Raw genomic sequence first — 6,358 nt, forward strand, 5'->3', positions numbered from 1 at the left:
CAAAAGTAATACTTGATCACATGAGCTGGAAAAACACTTGAATTAGTTTCTATATATCTGAGTTTTTAGAAATGTTTAACTTATTATAAGCACTCTAAGCCAATTAAATAGAGCTCTTTACAAATTAATTTTGGAAATACTACCTGGAGGTAGAAAAAATATATATACAAAGCCATACATAAACATATAGGTATACAGATGCAAACAGAGATCGCCTAGCTTTTGTTTTGAACATTCTAGTTAAATGTAGCTTGGGTGCAAAACTCAAAAATGTAGCTGGATCTGAACTATGTTTCCGAGCAAGTTACCTGCTCAGATGACCAAAGATTTTCACCAAAGATTTTTTATTTGCATGCCATAAGGTTCTGTTAAAGTTATTTTTGCAATAATTTTATTCCAAATCTTTTAGAAGCTTTTACATACCAATTAAAGAATGCATTCCATTGTCTTTGAGAAGGTCAAACTCCCCCAAAGAGGATACTACAATTCGAAAGCCTCCAAACATTTTCCCACTTTACAAAAAAGGAACAAGATACTGGTCCATCAGCTCTCTGGGACTATGTTTTCTTTACATTCCCTAAAATGTCTTACTCATGAGGGGGTCCCATTTTACACCTCTTTGAGAAAAATAGGGTGACTTCCCTAGAAACGTCAACAAATAAATTTCAGACAGACATGACAAAGTCAGAGCTCAAAACACAAGGAGAGTGCAGCTTGGGTAACAGAGAGACTCACCTTGAACTCCAGGGTGGTGAGAGGCCTTGTGTTCAGTGACTTCGTGGCACCAGCAGCACCTGTTAGCTCATAGGATGTGGAGTTCTTAGCCATCTCCTTTGGATCCCACCTCTGATGGCATGAAATGTCAAACGTTCAGAAATATCTGAGTGAAAACCAATGGATCACTGAAGCAGCAATTAGCAAAAAAATTTTGGGCATCTACTAAAAGGTAGTTTGTAAACTGGGAACACTCAGTGCAAAATTTGGAACGAAGCTCAGGTGTACACTGTTATAAAGCAGCTTATGAGTGAGAAGGCTGTGACTGTCCGACCTTCACAGTGATTGGTTATAATATCGGAATTCTCTTAAGTGATAGGGAATTGGTCAGTGGTTACCTCATATTAACCTTGGGAAATAGTTTCAGTTTTGCTTGTGATTTCCAAAGGCATAAACAAGAAATGACCCAGGTCAAATTAGTCTTACAAAACAAGCAAAATTGAGGTTTGTTTGTAAGATTGAACTAGAAGTGTCTGCTCAGGGAATTTTCAAGGCTGGTCTTGCTCTGTTTTGTATTTTAGCAGAGTGACCAATACCCTCTGCATATCTAAACCTGCATTGTGGCGGCAATTAGCCCAGGAGGTAACCTCTGGTGTTGCCTGGTCCTGGAAATAATAAGGAACAATAGCCACATTTGCACCATGCCCAGAGGAACCTGAAACCTCAGGGCCATGGACAGGGATAAAGTAGGTGGGCAGGCACAGTCGGATGCACCCGAAAGGGGGGGCACTCCAAACCCAAGGGGCCAGAGAGCGGCCCTTGCTGTTTTGTGCAGACACGGGAGCTTCTGCTGAGCACATGTCAGACACTCACTTCTGCTTGCCCTCTCGCCCACTCCCCTCCAATCTATGCTTTGGAGTCAATGGATCTGCCTGTTCTGCTCTCCACTCAGTCTCTGGTGAATCTTCTCACTGCCCTCCCAACATACACCACTAGCCTACACCCCAGCTTTTGTATGTATGTATGTGTGTGTGCATATATATATATATATAGATATATATATATATATATAACCTCTGGCCATATTTAAATATATATATTTATATTTAAAAGGCAAAGTGACCACACAGAGTAAGAACCCAGAGAGAGGAAGGAACTCAGGGTATGATCCATCAGGTTCGGGACTTTAAGTTTTGGGGCAGCAAAACTGACACTTGGGACTATTAGCTCATAGAGGAGAAATTTTTAGATTCCAAGCATTAATATTCAGAGTCCTTAAATGAGGGTGGGAGAGCAGTGTCCACCACCATGCGCAAATCAGTCCACTACAGGACCAACGCGCCTTGCAGCCGCCGGCATTCCCCCTCGCTGGAACTGAGGGGTGGATGCTGGCCAGAGGCTATAAAGGGGCTGTTGGGGTTGTGCTGAGGAAGTGCACCTCCCTACACAGGAGCCAGGATCTCACCGTGACAGGGGCTTTCCAAACCTGTCCTCTGCTGTTTGTTTCTGAGTTAACCCCGTTTGCTGTTGAAATAACTAATTTCTTGTATTTGAGGTTTGCTTGGGATCAACAACTCAAAACACTCTGGACCCTGAGCTAAACCAAAGTAAAACTCAAGGCCACTATGTCAAGTTTTGGTACCCTAAACCAAAATGAACCCTGTCTTTCCTTCAAGTTACTGCCTCATCCTTTCTGCCTCACTCATGTGGTGCCAGCATTTGAAGACGTGTCATGACGATGGGTATTTTGTGTGTGAAAAAGTTGCTTTTTTATTTTCTTTTTACTTTATGAACAAATGGGCTTGTAACTTGAATGTTTTCCCTTTATCCCTTCAGATTTCCACATTTGGCAACCCATTTCTGAAGTCTGGCCATGGAACAAGTTTTGTGAATAACATTCTTCTCTGGTCTAAAGTGCAGTTGTCTCTGGGGCTCCCTTCCATCATTGTAGGGGTCACCACCGCTGCCTGGGCACTTCAAAAGCATTTTGCCCAGCCTGGTGGGACTCTCCATCAGCAAAGCTTGACTCTCATGGAGCATTTTCTGACCAAGTATTTCTGGCTCTGTTTCTGTTCTGGATTATGTCTTGTTCTGGTTCTGACTTGTAAATAGCTGCTGTGTTTCAGTGAGTGGGTGGGAGTGAGGCCTTTGGTCTGACCATTGGGTGAGCACAGCCAGATGCAGACAATAGGAATTCTGACTGAAGCTTGCTAGCCTCTGTCTTTGTTTATCTTGGAGCTATCTGCTATCTCCTGGGATGCCCAGTTTTTGTTTTTACTAACTGTACACCAGTGTGAGCTCAAATCACTTAATAGGAGAACTGTTTTTTTGTTATTTTTTTTTCCTGGAATGGACAGTAGACTTTTGATAGTTACAGTCAACCAACTGGTTTAGGTTTTTGAATTCTATGTTTTACTTGTGGACCTGTGGATATAGTGATGGTGACAGAGGTGGTTGTTTCTCTGTGTAAACGTATACGGGCTTTACACCCAATTCAAATGCGTGACTGTGTCTGGGGTGGGATTCTCCTACACCACCAAACAATTCCCAGACACCAGCAGGGTGTCCTACTATTTGACCGCATTCTGTCACTATCATCTAGAGCTCAGGTCAGATCCCACAGGTTAAGGGTGCAGTATCACAAGACTGTCCTCCCACTTCCCACTGCCCACCCCCAATCGCCAGTCTGTCTTCTAACCTGCCAGATGTACAGTCTCTAGGGGCTCCGCTCTTCCCTACTCTTTGCTGGTTTACCACCTGGGAAGTTCTCCGGCCCTGTTGTTATGGTTTTATTTTTAATGGAGGCTTCATTTCACAGGTGTGCTTGATTAAATCAGTGCCCACTGGTGATCAGTTCTACCTCCAGTCCCTCTCCCTTCCTGGGAGGTCAGGGGATGGAAAATACCAATCTTTGAATCACGAAGTTGGTTCTCCTGGCAACTTGCTGGCAACATTTGGGCCTTGCCAAAAGCTGCCTTCTTGACATAATAAAAGATACCTTTCTCTCTTATTGCTTAGACAGTTATTTTTTTTTTAAGATTTATTTATTTGTGCATTCAGAACTGGGGTACAGGCCAGAGGTGCAGGGGGCGGTGAGAGGCTTTCACCAGAGACAGAGTGGGGAGCAGAAAAGGCAGATCGTTGAAGTACCCTGCTGAGGGGAGCAGCGGGCGGTTCAGGAGAGGTCTGCTGCACCATGTGGATCACCTCTAGGGCAGGTGGGAATTGAGCTCATAAGTAAGTGGCTTTAGCTTCTTAGTGCTATGCTTTAACCTGCTGTGCCACCAGGGCTTAGGCAGTTTTAAGGGCTTTAGGAACTCTGTGCCAGAAACCTGGGTGAGGGTCATCTATATCTATATTTATTTATTTATGCATACAGAACTGGGGTACAGGCCAGAGGTGTGGGGAGTGAGAGGATTCACCAGAGACAGAATAAGGAGCAGAACAGGCAGATTGACAAAGTACACTGCTGAGGGGAGCAGCAGGTGAGACAGGAGAGGTCTGCTGCGCCATATGGGTCACCTCCCTGGCAGGGGATTGAACTCATGCTACAGTGGCTGTGGACAGCTTCACAGTGCTGTGCTTTAACCCATTGTGCCACCAGGGAGGGCCTGATTTTATCTTTTTTTCACAATTAGTACTCCGTTGTGGGGATGGGGTGTTTCCAGGAGGGGTGTTCCCTGGAGTTGGGGTATGGTTAGGAGTTAGCCCTTTTATGCAGCTGTAAGCAGGATGCTTCTATGGCTTGCAGCCAGCAGCTGACAGCAACAGGTGGTGTTCTCTTACCTTATCTCATTGGCAGAGACAGAGGCTGGAATTATGCTGCCGAAAAGCAAGGAATGCCAAGGATTGTGGCAACTGCCAGAAACTAGGAGAGAAGATGGAACATTTTCCCTGTGAGCCCCCTAGGGGTCCAGTCCAGCCAGCAACTTGATTTCCAGAGTTCTAGTCTCCTGAATTATGAGAGAATAAAATTCTGTGTGTGGAACCATCAAGTTTGCCACCAGTTGGTGGGGTAGCCTTAAGAAACTGACAGGCACATACTCCCAGCGTGACTTACCACCTTACAGCTTCATCTTGACCAACTGCCTGGGGTAGTATTTGCCAGGTTTCTCTACTATAATGTTACTCCCTCTTCATTCACATAATGTGAAGATGAATTTCATTTTTAAAGATGAATGAAGGGTTCAATAGAACTTTCTGGAAAAATGTAACTTTTATCATTGACTTCCCATTTCCATACTGTCCTCTTTGGAAGGATGTTACTGTCTGTGCACAGCTCACTTTTGAGGGGTGGGAGTTATATCCCATATCACAGTGTTTGTTTTGCTATTGTGAAAGAAACTTCTACTATATGCATGTTATTACTAATATAAAAGACTGCTATTATCCATCGACGAACTTAAACTTGTAACAGCTTTACCAAGCGCCCTTGTTAGTTCTACTACTTTCCTCCTATTTGATTTCTTTAAACTGTCCGGAATTATTACTATAAGTAGTGCTTTTTCCCCTTCTTTCCTCATATTTACATGTTAAATTTCTGTGTTTGTTTTATTACATTTGCCAGGACTCCAGAAGACGATTAAAAAATAGCAGCAGTTGGAGAGCTAGTACACAACCTGGGATTGTTGTCTGTTAACACCTTTCATTTCTTTTGGGAAATGCATCCTCTTCTATGCCCCACAGGTCATCCTGAGGAGATTTTGGCTCTCTTTTTCACAGAGAGCCACCAACCCTTTGATACAGAGCCGAGCTCATGGCCCAGGTCTAGCCAATCAGAAAGTCATGTTTTCCTGGTCAGGTTGATTGTTCCAAAGATAGGCAAGAAATCGAAGCAGAATCAATCAAGGCTTTCTTTGATTTGTTTGGGACCAGAGGAGAATGGGAGATGGTCTTATTTTCTGGCTTACAGGTTGGGAAAGACCAACACTGGAGACCACCGTCCCCAGCACTGGAAGAGAAAAAGAATGAAATTAAGGAAATAATCAGAAACAATGGGGGAGAAGAGGACAGGGGAAGAGGAACTGAGAAGAGAATACCAATGGCCTTTAAAAAAAAAAAAATCCCTAAACATGAACTTCCTCATCAATGAGCCAAACGATTGTTTCCCCCCATGTTCTTTGCGTGAGTCGGGTCACTTACTGCAGAAGGAATGCTGACATTAGACGCCCGCTGTCCTGGTAACTGACATTTATTAGGCTTTTATTGTGCACCAGGTTGAGGACACATGGTCCAGCTATACAATCTCAATAACTCCTCACAGCCAGCCGTGTAGATTTTAATGTGAGTTTGCAAGGAAGGAAGCAAGTTGCCCAGGGCTCCGACGAGGACGCAGAGGTGGCCCTTGGATCTTCCTTTGCCTGAGACTCCTGGCTTATAGACCAACATCCAGGGAGCTGTCCTATTTGGAAAATGTGGGCTTGTTGCTTTACTGTGGTAGATTCTAAGTCCTTTAATGGAACGACTGGCAGGGGAGAGGGCAAATTCCGAACGCAGTCTCGAAGCAGGTGTTGGGGACAGTCTGCAGGGCAGGTACAGTCAAAGCTTGGCACGCCTGGTTGGCAGGCTGGAGAACCCCAGTCCTTCCACGTCCGCCTTTCAGAACCTGAAACCCCCGAAGGAGGCGCAGAGCCAGGGCAGGCTC

Source organism: Condylura cristata, unplaced genomic scaffold, assembly GCF_000260355.1.
Source record: "Condylura cristata isolate star-nosed mole 26May11 unplaced genomic scaffold, ConCri1.0 scaffold00017, whole genome shotgun sequence".
NCBI lineage: Eukaryota > Metazoa > Chordata > Mammalia > Eulipotyphla > Talpidae > Condylura > Condylura cristata.